At 38.2% G+C, this 14,200-nt stretch overlaps 1 pseudogene; it reads right to left on the minus strand.

The window, feature by feature from the left end:
• Positions 1-11,550: 11,550 nt before the first annotated feature.
• LOC101356836 (olfactory receptor 2T4-like) lies at positions 11,551-12,585 on the minus strand (annotated as a pseudogene).
• Between the last annotated feature and the right edge of the window lie 1,615 nt (positions 12,586-14,200).

Here is a 14,200-nt window from a genome sequence, read left to right on the forward strand (position 1 = left end):
CATCATCGTGACAAAGTTTACAACACATAAGGAAATCATATCAGATAACACAATCATACAATACTGGGAATTGTGACCCAGCTGAGCTGACAGACATTTTTGGGGGACACGACTCAATCCGTGACATTGTGCTCCCTGGCCAAGAGACTATGGCCGTGGGAAGCAGAGGAGGCCGAGTGGGGGTGAAGAAGGGTGGGAGGTTTGTAAGTGTGTATCACTGGTTACTGGTTGTTCCGTCTCCTGCTGGAAGCTCCGTGAAACTGCTTTCTTGTACCCCCTACTTGCTGGTCTCTGATAGGAGTCCAAGATGGCAGATCCGGGCTGTGTAAGCTGATAGGGGACCTCTGCATGAACCTCTCCTCACTCTCCATTCTCTGTCAGTTTTCTCACTCCATTTGGTGCTTGGCTGAGTTCTTTTTCTCTTCATTTGAGGTTTTAGGGTTTCGGGATTGCTGTTTTCTCTGTTTGGCTTAGTTTTTTGGATCTTTGCTGTGGAGGGATGGTGCGGTTCTTCTGCCTAGAGCGCCATGTTGCCAGAAGTCAAGTAAGTTCTTCTAATTGGTAGTAAGAGATTTCAACTTACAGATCTGGAAAATCCTGTTGTACAAACTCAGGACCCATGTTCTAGAATTTTTACCAAGGACATGGCTACACAATCTTTCACTAAAGAAATTAAGCCTATGATTGATGGAGCTAACCAACTACCACAGCAGAAAACCCATCAGCTTATACATTTTCATTTTGCACAGTTCATTTTTAAGTTCACCTCTTTCCTCTCACATTTTACTATAAGCAGCAAGGGGAAACCATGCAGTCCCTTTAAGATCTTGCTTAGAAATCTCTTCAGCCAAATATTCAAGTTCATCACTTGCAAGTTCTACCTTCCGCCAAATATTTGAACATAATTCAGACAAGCTCTTTGCCTCTGCGTAAAAAGCATTGCCCTTCCTCCATTGTCCAATCATATGTTCATCGTTTTCTTCTCAAGCTGCACCAGAAGAACATTTAATGCTCACGTTTCTAGCAACACTCTGTTTATGGTACCATATGTATTCTCTAAGACGACAGAGATTTTGTAGCTCTCCTCACTTCTTTCTGAGCCCTTACCAGAATTGCCTTTGACGTTCATAATTCTACCAACAGTTTCTTCAAGGCAATCTATGGTCTCACTATGAAGCACATCAAAACTCCTCCAGATTCTACCCATTACCCAGTTGCAAATCCACTTCCACATTTTTGGAATCTATTAAATAAGCAGCACCCCACTTCTGTACTAAATTTTATCTTAGTTAGCTAGTGCTGCTGTAACAGAAATACCATAAATGGATGGCTTTAATGAACAGAAATTTATTTTCTCACAATTTAGGAGGCTAGAAATCCGAATTCAGGGCACTAGCTCTAGAGGAAAGCTTTCTCTCTCTGTAAGTTCTGAGGAAAGGTTCTTGTCTCTTTTCAACTTCTATTCCTTGGCAATCATGTTGCTCTTAATGAGGCATGGCATCTATATCCCCCATCTCTGCTTTTATATCTCAAAAGAAATTGACTTAAGACACACCTAATACTAATACTGCCTCATTAACATAAGAAAGAAAACACATTCCCAAATGGGATTAAAACCACTATAGGGGTTAGGATTTACAACATATATTTTTAGAGGACACAATTCAATCCATAAGAATATCTAAAAGAATTAAACACTTAGGATAAATTTAACCAAGGAAATAAAAGATTTCTACACAGAAAACTCTACAACATTACTAAAAGAAATCAAAAGCTCATTGCTGTCAGGTCGATTCTGACTCATAACAACCCTATAAGACAAACTAGAACTGCCCCATAGGGTTTCCAAGTAGTGGCCGGTGGATTCAAACTGCTAATCTTTTGGTAAGCAGCTGAGCTCTTAACCACTGTGCCACCAGGACTTCAAAAGAAATCAAAGATGACCTAAATAAATGGAAGGACATTCCATGCTCACGGATCAGAAGACTCAGTATTGTAAAGATATCAATACTGCCTAAAGCAATTTATAAATTCAATGCAATCCCCTTCAAAATTCCAAAAACCTTCTTTACAGAAATGGAAAAATCAATCCTCAAACTTACATGGAACTGCAAAGGGCCCAAAATACCGAGAACAATCTTGAAAAAGAAGAACAGAGTAGGAGGACTCTCACTGTCCAATCTCAAATCATATTTCAAAGCTACAGTGATTAAAGCAGTCTGGTACTGACATAATGATAGACCAATGGGATAGAATTGAGAGCCCAGAGTTAATTGCACACTTCTGTGGTCAACTAATCTACAAGGATGCTAAGTCTATTAAATGGGGGGAAAAAGTCTCTTTAATAAATGGTTCTGGGACAATTGATTTTCAACATGCAAAGAATAAAGATAGACCCATACCACACATATATACAAAAACTAACTCAAAATGGATCTAAGACCTAAATGCATGACCTAAAACCATAAAACTCTTAGAGTAAAACATCAAGGTACTACTTCAATACCCAGTCCTCAACAAAGGATTCTTGGACATGACACCAAAGGCACAGGCAAAAAAGACTAAATAGATAAATGCGATCTCATCAAAATTAAAAACTTCTATTCATAAATGAATTTGTCAACAAGGAAGAAACAACTTACAGACTGGGATAAATTTTTTTGGGAACTATATAACAGACAAGGGTCTAATATCCAGAATATTTAATATACTCCTACAACTTAACAAACAACACAATCAAGTAGACGTCTCACAAAAGAGGATATTCAAAGGGCCAACAAACACATGAAAAGATGTCAAACCACAATGAGATACCGCTTCACTCCCACCAGGATGACTAAAAAAAACAAAAAACAACAAAAAAAAAAAATACACACAATGGAATACTATGCAACAAAAAACATAATAACTAATCTGTGAAACATCTCACAACATGGATTAATTTGGAGAACATTATACTGAATGAAATAGGTCAATCACAAATGGACAAATATTGTATAAGACCACTATTATAAAGTAACAACCAAAGACTTAAACACAGAAAAGAAAAAAAAAATTATTTGATGGTTACCAGGGATGGGAGGGGGTGGAAAGGTAAATTATCAAATACATAGAAGACATGTGTTAATACTGGTGAAGGATAAGGCAATACACAATATGGGAGAAGTCAGCACAACATTACCAAGGCTAGAAAGGACACTGAGAGGAACACAAGAATAAAGGTCTGCTACAGTAACTAGAATAGCATAGACAATCCTGCAACAATAGTATTAAGAAACAATAATTTATGAATGGAAACGTAGGTAGATAGATATGCTAAGAGGTGTGGGAGGGTATAAGGGAGCACACTTACACAGTCAGATACAGGTTTGGTGGTGGATATTTCTATATACGTGACTATAGGTACTCCTCATATATTAATATAGACAACAGAGCACACAAGGGGCACAGTCAGGGAAACCTCTTATACATAACCAAACACCTGGTAGGATGAAATTCCTAGGCTAGAAGGCAAAGGACCATAGACTTGGGGGACATCTATGTCAATTGGCACAATATAATTCATAAAGACGATGTTCTGCATGCAACTTTGGTGAGTAGCATCTGGGGTCTTAAAAGTTCGCAAGCAGCCATCTAAGATACAAACTACTGGTCTCTTCCTGTCTGGAGCAAAGGAAAGTGAAGGAAACTAAAGACTCGAGGGAGCAATTAGTCCAAAGGACTTATGGACCACATGAACCACAGCCTACGCAACCCCCAGACCAGAAGAACTAGATGGTGCTCGGCTACCACTACCAACCACTCTGGCTGGGATCAGAACAGAGGGTTCCAGACAGAGCAGGAGAAAAATGTAGAACAAAAAGTCAAATTCACAAAAAAGACCAGACTTACTGGTCTGAAAGAGACTTGAGGAATTCCTGAGATTGTGGCCTTAAGACACCCTTCTGAACTGGAACTGAAGCCATTCCCAAAAACCATCTCCCAGCCAAACAATAGACAGGCCCATAAAATAAACAGTAACACCCCAGAGGAATGTGCCCCTTAGAACAATCAATTATACAAGATCAAAAGGGCAATATTTTCCCAAAAGCAAAGATGAGAAGGCAAGAAGGGGTAGAAAATCAGGACTAAAGGAAACAGAGAACCCAGGGTGGAAATGAGGAGAGTGCTGACACATTGTGGGGAATGAACCCAAGGCCATGAAACACTTTATGTACAAACTATTGAATGGGAATCTAATTTTCTCTGTAAACTTTCACCTCATCCACAATAAAACAAAATGAAACAAAGCAAAAAAAGGAAAATAACAAATGTTGGTGAGGATGCGGGGAAATTGAAACCCTTATCCATTGCTGGTGGGAATGTAGAACGGTCAAACTGTTGTGGAAAACAGTGTGGTGGTTCTTCAAAAAATTAAAAATAGAACTACCATACAGCCCACCATTCCCACTTCTAGGTATATAACCAAAGGACTTGCGAGCAGCAACACAAACACACATGTGCACCAGTGTTCATTGCTGTGCTATTCACAATAGTGAAAAGGTGGAAACAACCTAAATGTCCATCGATGGATGAATGGATAAGCAAAATGTGGTAACACATACAATGGAATACTACTCACCTGGAAAGAGAAATAAAGTCCAATACATGTTACAACATGGGTGAACCTTGAAGATATTATGCTGAGCAAAATAAGTTAATCATAAAGAGACAAATATTGTATGATCTCACTTATATAAAATGACTACAAAGAGCAAATATATAGAGATCAAAGTTTATTAGTGGTTACCAGGGGCAGGAGGGAGGGGAAGAATGGGAGTCATTGTTTGGGAACTAGTGAGTTTCTGTTTGGTGATGGGAAATTTGACATCAATTAAAAGTAATGGTTGCACAACTGATCAATGTAATTGATACTACTTGGCTGTATATCTGAAAAATGTTGAATTGTCATGTTGTGATGTATAGTTTACAAAGAAAAGCAGCTGTTGAGGGTGTTTATGTGCAACCAAACACCTCATGGAATTTGTTTTCTTGGTTTGGAGGGACATCTCTAATATGACCTAATATTGTTTCTCAATACTTCTGTTCTACCTCCTGGTTGATTGCATAGTGACTGGGGTCTTAAAAGCTACCAAGCTGCCATCCAAGGTACAACAATTGATTTCTGTTCACCTGAAGCAACTGAGGAAGAATGAGAGTCAGGAATCAGAGGAGGAAATTGAATGCATGTCTGGTTGCCTCCTTGAACAACTGCTTCCTTTGCCGTGAGACCAGAAGAACTGGATGGTGCCCAGCTACCATTACTGAACATTTTGATTAAAGATTCTACAGAAGGATCCTGATCAAAAGGGGAAAAATGTAGAACAGAATTTCAAATTTTCAATGGAATCCATCCTTTCTGGAACCATTGAGGTGAATGAGCCTCCAAAACTATTGCCCTGATATACTCTTTAACTTTAAACCTTAAACCAAAAATATCCCCTGAAGTCTCCTTTGAACCAAAAAATAATTAGTAATGTACATCTGCTTTGAGCATTGTGCTCTTTTAAAGAATTACCTATGTGAGATCAAACTGATAAGGGCAACTCTAAAGGTTGGATGGAAAACTTAGGGGGTAGTCAATTTAAGATAATAGTGGTGGAATAATTTGGAAATGGATTGGGAGAATGGTGAAGAACTGTACATGTAGAAATTTTGAAATCATACATCTTTGGCTGTGCATACCTTCACCCAAATTAAAACAAAACACACAAAACCAAAGACATACTTCTTATGTGGAATCAGGTGAAGATGCAAATGATAGTGCATCCAGAACGGTATAGAAGAAAAGAGGCTGGTAAAGGTATGTTGGTAAATTTTACAATGAACGGCAACCCAATTTACTACAATAGTGTAAAACAAAAAGCTGTTTAGTTGTATAAACGTAATAGAGTGGGCAATAATAAGAGATATTTTCAGTAATTACATAGTAAATTGAATAAAAATAATTGTAGAAACTAATTGCCTGAAATCAGAATTAAATGTCCAAGAAGAAAAAAATTTAAATGACTATTATCAGTGTCTAAGCCCTGGAAGCTCAGTGGTTAAAAGCCCGGCTGCTAACCAAATGGTCTGCAGTTGGAATCAACTGGCTGCTCCTTGGAAGCTCCATGGAGCAGTTCTACCCTGTCCTATAGTGTCACTATGAGTCATTTTTGACTGCATGGCAACAGGTTTATTTTTTTTTTTTTTTGGTTTTAGGCTTGTAACTTAGCCAGCCATAAAATAGCTTAGATTATTTCACAAAATAGAAAATCATTTTTAGATAGAAGGTAAAATAAGTTATTGCTTTTGCTCTGCAAATTTTGTTAGAAAATTATGAGGAAAAAAGGTATTTTTCAAAAACGGAAAAGTCTTCATACACTTTTAAAACAAAGTTTTAATTATAGTAGTGATTTATAGTTTGATTTTAATTAAAATATATATCGTATCTACTTTCATAAGCATCAGTTTTGACCTGCACAATACTGTAATGGGATGCTTTACTGCTTTGCTCTATTGTTAATAATAGCAAAAAAAAAAGGAAAATACCCAAACGCTGCCTCTTAAACTGCTTTTTCCAATAAAATTCCCTTAGAATAGATGTTCATATGTGACTTTTCTTGCTTTGTTTTTCTGATGTAAAGAAACTTACAAAATTTTAGGGGCATAATTTTCAAAAGTTGAAAAGAACACTCACACAATAGCTAATGATCGAGTATCAGAGATTTATTTATCTCAGTAATGAAGTATCTGCAGGATGTTAAGGAAATTCAAAGGAGAATGAGAGACTGAAGCATAACTTGGCAGTGAAAGAAAGAACTCTGAAATAAGAATGCTAAATTAGATACAAATACAATTTTGAATAATGACGTAGATGGGGAAAAGAAGGAGTTCCTGGGTGGCTCAAATAGTTAAGTGCTCAGCTGAAAGGTTGGCATTTCTAGTCCACCCAGATGTACATTGGGAGAAAGGCCTAGAGATCTATTTCTGAAAGGTCCCAGCCTTAAAAACCCTGTGGAGCAGTTGTACTCTGCACACATGGGGTCATCATGAGTCGGAATTGACTCAAAGGCAGTTGATTGGATTAGTTATGGGGGAAAGAAACTCCATAGTCTCCATTTGTGAAAGAAATATGTTTTGAAAACAGAAAGAAAAGGACATACAGAAGTTCAGGCTCCTCTGAGGGTTAGTTTCTTCAAGGATGCTACCTTTCATTTTCCTGTCAAATCTTTGACCTGAATGACCATTTGAGTGATCTGACTCTTTTTTAATTGGTAGACTGTTAAAAAAAAAAAAAAAAAAAAGAGCTCCACAATTGTGAATAAACAATATCACTGAATTGTATGCTTTAAAAATGGTTACGATTGTAAACTTTATGCTATATGTATTTTAGTATTTAAAAAAAAATAAAAAATGGAGCACAAATACACATTAGATGAATAGGATAAAACAATTACAGAACACAAAAGTATTTAGAAAAAAAATTAATAGAATTAAAAACAAAACCTAAGAGGGAAGTGAAACCATTGCTGATCTACCCAAAGCATCACCCGACAACCTATTAATAAAGCAGTGTATTGATCATAACTCACTGCAGTAACGGAGAGTCCATCTTAACTTAGTGATCCCTCAGAGTGAGGACACCAGAAGTGGGTTAATTATAGGACTTTGGGCTTAGGCTCAAGTGGTCTAAGGCAGATCTTCAAGGCAAAGAATTGATTGGGATTAGGCTAGTTGGTGATACAGTAGTTTAGGATTGGCAGACACAGCAAAGCGAGGGTCACGAAATGAAAATCAATAAGTAAACTGTTTTTGACAAATCCTGTTGGCAGAGATGATTCTTAGTTATCTTCATTATAACATATATGAAAATTTACAGAGGTGATAGATATCAGTTCCTGATGATTATGGCTTTAGGTGAATTTCTTCAGCATATTGATTTAGAATCTCTTGGGAAGGATGCACTACACCCTTTTTATCCAAAGAGGGTGCATCAGGCTCTAGGACAGTATTAGAAGAAAAAAAAATAATACTGAAGGTTATTAAGTACATGATATTTTTCAGTTGCCATGAGAATAAGATTTCCACTTTTTAAATATTAACACTAACACTTATATAGAGGTTGTTATGCATTAGTTACTGTTTTAAGCACTTTACATATATTAGCTCATATAGTTCTCACAACATCCCCATTAGCATTTCTAGAATTGCCCTCATTTTACAGACTAGGATACCAAAGCACAGAAAGACCAAGTAACTTCTCTACAGTCACACAGAGAGCAAGAAGCAGGGAGGAATTTTAAACCAAGCGTCCCGCTCCCAAGTTTGGGCTTACGGTTGTTTTTCCCTATGTCTCTGTTCAGATTCTAAAGCAAGGGCTGTAGAAGTGGGGGCTGCATTCTTCTGATGCATAAGTTCTGATCACAGTACAGTCTAGTGGGGCACCAAATTAGACAGGAAGGCAGGCTCTAGGTGTTTAGGAAGATCACACTATTCATCTGCTCTTCTGTCTAAAATGAGGTTTGCATCACATACCTTGTAGGTTTTCTGTGAACCCAGAGACAAGAATGCCCCATGTTGGGCAAAGGTCACTCTGAGTAGGCACCAGGGTAAGTGAAGATGCTGTCAGTCACGTGCAGTGCACAGATGCCACAGCCATACCACATCTCTAAATGAAGGCATAGAGTTGAACTTCTGAAAATAGGCACAGAGGAGGCTGGAGGGACTAACTTTGCCATGAGCCCAAAGAGAATGGTCATAGAGAAGGTAACATTAGAATCAGGCATTAAAGAATGTAAGAGGTACTGTCCAAGCATTTGGAGTAATTCCCTCAAATCACTGAATTAGGTATTATTAATTCCACATCTAAAAATAGAGGCCAGATAGAAGTACATTGTCCAAGACTACATGGCAGGCAAACCAGTATTAAGCTCTAAATATGTTTGATTCCAAGCTCTGCATTCATACTACTGCACCATGAATAAGAAGAAAGCCACTCTCGGCAGGCAAGACACCTTTCTCAAAGGCAGAGGAGCATTAAAGTGCAGGGGCCTGGAGGAAGGGGTAGTTAATTCTGTGATGCTAGAGTTTGAATCTAGAAGAAAGGAAGAAGGATTGCAGTTAGATAGTTTTTCATGCTAAAGTGTTTGAAAGTAAGAGAGGACATTAACAGTGATTGTTTTTAATCATGACAAGGAAGGAGCATATCTTCCTGGTAGAAATATCACTTCTGGCAACTGTATGGAGGATGCATGGAAGGGGAAGAGATTAAGGCATAGAAACCATAATGCAAGAGATTGAGGGTGGGATTTTGAGGTAAGTTAATGGAGTGGGAATGGGCAAGAAGGTAGGGACTAGAGTAGGGCTTCTCAAACTTTAATGAGAATAAGAATCACCTGAGGATCTTGGTAAATGCAGATTCTGATTCATCAAATCTGTGTGGGGCTTAAGAAATTCTTTGTCCCCTAAAATACTGGCCTGAATCTTTTAGACTTTCCTTTTGATGACTACTGATTTGGTGACATTTGAAAAGTGGTGGTAGAGGAGCTGCCTATGCACATACTACAGATGTAAATCTATCACTTGGTTTTTCTTCCTTTTTTGTGTGTGTATATATATATATATATACTTTTTTTAATTTTATTGTGCTTTAGGTGAAAATTTACAGTGCAAATTAGTTTCTCATTTAAAAATTTATACATAAATTGTTTTATGACATTGATTGTAATCGTTGCATGTGTCAGCATTCTCCCCCTTTCCCTTTACATTCTGGGTTCCCTGTGTCCATTCTTCCAGTTTTCCTGTCCTTTCCTGCCTTCTCCATCTTTTGTTTTTGGGCAAGCGTTGCCCATTTGGTCTGGTATACTTGATTAAACTAAGGAGCAGGTTCCTCGCATGTTTTATTGTTTGTTTTATAGGCCTGTCTAATCTTTGGCTGAGGATGGACTTCAGGAGTAGCTTCAGTTCTGAGTTAACAGGATTTCTGGGGGCCATAGTCTTGGAAGTCCCTTCAGTCTCTGTCAGACTAGTAAGTCTGGTCTTTTTTTGTGAATTTGAATTTTGGTCTACATTTTTCTCCCACTCTGATGCAGACCCTTTATTGTGATCTCTGTTAGAGCTGTCATTGGTGGTAGCTGGACACCATCTAGTTCTTCTGGCCTCAGGCTGGTGGAGGGTGTGGTTCATGTGGTCCACTTGGTTTTTCTTGTTGGGGTATAATGGCCTTTTGTGTATATTGAAAAAATTAGACTGTAGTGCTGAGAATCAAACTTCTTTCACATCCCTGTTGCCATTGAATTGATTCTGATTCATAGTGATACACAAATTTGATTTTTAAGTCATTGCTTGGGTACTGAGATGATTTGGTCCTTTATCAGTAGGTCTTTGCATAGTACATTTAGTCATCATTAAAGAGACTACTAGTTTTATACCTTCAAATACTCTAAGTGATAGATCTCATTCAGCACATCACCATTCTTTTTTACTCGGTTGTTAACTTTCATAACTCTTCAAAGTTCAAATCTTGATTAATCTGCTTATCCACTTGGTAGATAAAGGAGTTTCATCTGTGTACCCTCAATCATTTCTGACATATAATTAGTTCTAGTTTCCTACATAAGGCTTGAGTTATACACACACTTAACTTACCAGGCTACTGTTCATTCTTACTGAAAGTGTGTTTCTTATTCTTCTTTACCAGTGAGCAAGGAGATACACTTGAAAATTATCATTTTACTTATCTGATGAGTTAATTAAATTCAAACTAACTACTTTATGAGCTTAGTCAAAACATTTCGTCCAGTAGTTTAATTTAGGCTCAATTACCTTGCAATTATGATTATAACACGTAATCTTGGCCAGCTTCAGTCTACTCTTTGCTCTGTTGAACTATTACAGTTCAACTCTTGAACAATCTTGATTAAGGCTGTTGGAAATACAAAAGTGTAACTGTGTCACAATAAAGTTGATTATTTTTTCGCCTAAAAAAAAACTGTAACTGTGTCAGGAGTAGTTGATATACGGCTGGTTTAGGGTGTGGATGGCTGCAAGTGTGTGCTGGAAGATGGAGAATACAGGCATAAAGCATTTCTAGGTTCATGTCCAAGATACACTTCTCTGAGGGATTGGATGAGAACTCTCTGTTGCTCAGAGGTATAATGCGATATCTTCATTCCAACTTTCCTGGATTTTTTTGTACAGTTTTATCATCACTTTTTGTCACCACCACATTTGTGGAATAACTAATTCCTGGAAGTCAACATTCTCAGAGGGGGACTTAATATAGCAAGCTGGCTTCAAAGAAGTGAAGCTCTAAAACTCGTTGCTGTCGAGTCTATTCTGACTCATAGCGACCCTATAGGACAGAGTACAACTTCTCCATAGGATTTCCAAGGAGGGGCCATATACAGAAACCTAGGTTTATGGAACCTGAGAAACCCCAACACGATTCTAAAGCAGTTCTAAGGAGGACACTGGAAGTACCCAGAAGAGTTCCTGACACACAGAAAGCCATAGTCAAATACTTGTTAAGTGAGTGAATTACTTCAAAACTAAGACCTCTTAATACATAAGTACAATTTACTTAGGTCGAATTAAAGTTAATATTACAAATGGACATATCATCTTATGTTAATTTGACATCAGTATTAACCTAGCACCTTTCTTAAGGCTCCCACCACTGCTTTGTTCCTAAAACTATAAATTAGGGGGTTCAACATAGGCGTGAGAATAGGACCGAGTATAAAGAGTACCTGGTACAGCTTGACATTATGATAGGAACTAAACCTCCTGTAGACACCCATAGCAGGGCCACAGTAGAGGCATAGCACAGTCAAAAGGGTGGAGGAAGCGGTCAGGGCTTTGTTTTTTCCCTCAGGGAAGTTCATACAGAGGGTGACAAGGAAGATGAGAGCATAAGAGGAGAAGATGAGGGACAAGAGAATGAGAAGCACCACAATGCTTGTCACCACCACAACCTTCTCATAGGCAGAGATGTCCTCACAGGCCAAATTTAGGATGGCCATGAGATAACAGAGGGAATGGGAAATACCTCTGGAACCACAAGCAGGGAAATGCATGGCATAGGCTGTGTGTACCAGTGATGTAATGGCACCCCTGGCCCAGGGGAAAGCAGCCATCTGTACACAGACCCTAGGACTCATGATGATGACATATCTTAAAGGGTAGTAGATGGCCACATACTGGTCATAGGACGTGAGGGTGCTGAGGATGAACTCGGCAATTCCCAGAGTCAAAAAGAAGAAGATCTGAGTCCCACAGGCTGGCCGTGAGACGTTTCTCCTCCCTGAGAAGAAGTTGATGGCCATTTTGGGGACAAAGCTAGACATTAATGTCAAGTCCATGAGGGCCAGCTTGCTGAGCAGGAAGTACATGGGTGTGTGGAGGTGAGAATCTACTCAGATCAGGAGGATGAGAATGGAGTTCAAAATGAGAGCCACAATGTAGATCAGAAGCATGGCACCAATAAAAAGATTGATATGTTTCATATCCAGGTAGAGGCCCAGAGGTGAAGTCTGTGCCTGATGTTTCATTTCTTTTATCCATGCCTATGCTTTGTTTTAAAGAATTAAATAACAGAAGGAAAACAAACAATGAGATATAATGGAGAGTTATTGGACTATGGATTTAATCCTTTAAACTCTTTCCTCTGTCATCCTTGATCAGGGTTCATTGGTCAGTGTAAACATATTAAAGGTGCCCTGAGCCAATTTTCATAGGTATTGACCTGATTTCTGATTTTCCCTATTTACGACCTTATTTCTGATTTTCTTACTTTCCTCATTTACTCCTATTCTCAGGAAAGAGTCACTGGCCACAAGAATGATTGCATTGCTATTAGCAAGGGGCTCAAATTGTGCTGGGCACAAACCTGATAGCATATCAGAATCACCATGGGAAGCTCTTCTATGATATTTTCCCTTGTGGACTTATTTTTCTCCAATTTTTGATTGCCTGTTTAGAATGAGATTATTTTAACCTAGTATCCGAGGTGATATTGATATTCCTAGTTGGAGGGACTGTCTTAGGAAAGAAGTTCAGTTATCTCCATCAAGGCCAAGAGAGACTAAAATAGTTGTCTTGGGTTACATGGTTACTTCATGTTAGAGAACTAGCTCATTCAGTTATAGTACACTGCCATCCTCATGCTTATTTTCATGTTAGCAGTTGATTACATTTTATGTCATGTTTCTAATTTAATTTGTAATATTATACTTAATAAGATTGCCAATTATTTCATAACAGAAAATACTTATTTCCATTATATCCAAATTCACTGGATTTAAACACCATCTATAAGCTTATGACTTCCTCTAACTCCAGACTTGGATATGCAACTGTGTAGACAACATCTCCTGAGGGTGAGTAAGGAGAATTACAAATTAACTTATGTAAAACAAAACTCTAGATTTCCTCACCCTAAATTTCCTTCCTCCAGTTTTCCCATTTCAGTCAAAGTCACCACCATTCACCCATTGCACAAGACAAAAATCCTAGGAATTATCTTTGACTCCTATTTTCCACACTCAGTTCTTTGACAAGTCCTGCTAATCTGCATTCAAAATATGTCCTGAATATGAAGTCCATCACTGTCACCCTATACCAAGCCACAGCATCCTTACCTGATCTGTGACAAAAATAGTCTTTGTTTTGTGACAGTCGGTTTATTTGTTTATATATTGATGCATTTATTTTATCTTCTCCATGATGGAAGTGGTATTGGAATGCCCAATCTAGTCCTGTTGTTCTTTTATGCACGAAGACAGTGACGCCCATAGAAATTCAGACACTTGTTTGAAGTCCCCAAAATGGTAGTCTGAAAAGCACAGACATCTTAATAATTTCCTAAACTCTTTGCAACATACTCACTTTAGTTAATCACGTCTGTGTCCGTGCTGTTTATTAAAAGCCTCTAAATCGATATACAGATGCAATTTCATGTACCACTAAAGGCCAGTTACCAGCAAGTCAATTTTGATTCATGGCGACCCCATGTGTATCAGAATACAACTGTGCTCCATAGGGCTTTCAGTGGTTGATTTTTTGGAAGTCGATCACTAGACCTTTCTTCTGAGGCACCTCTGGGTGTCCCTGAGCCTTCAGCCTTTCAGTTAGCTGCTGAGTGTGTTAACCATTTGGGACCACTTAAGGACTCCACAGT

Source organism: Trichechus manatus, unplaced genomic scaffold (genome assembly GCF_000243295.1).
Source record: "Trichechus manatus latirostris isolate Lorelei unplaced genomic scaffold, TriManLat1.0 scaffold00181, whole genome shotgun sequence".
In the NCBI taxonomy this organism is placed as follows: Eukaryota; Metazoa; Chordata; class Mammalia; order Sirenia; family Trichechidae; genus Trichechus; species Trichechus manatus.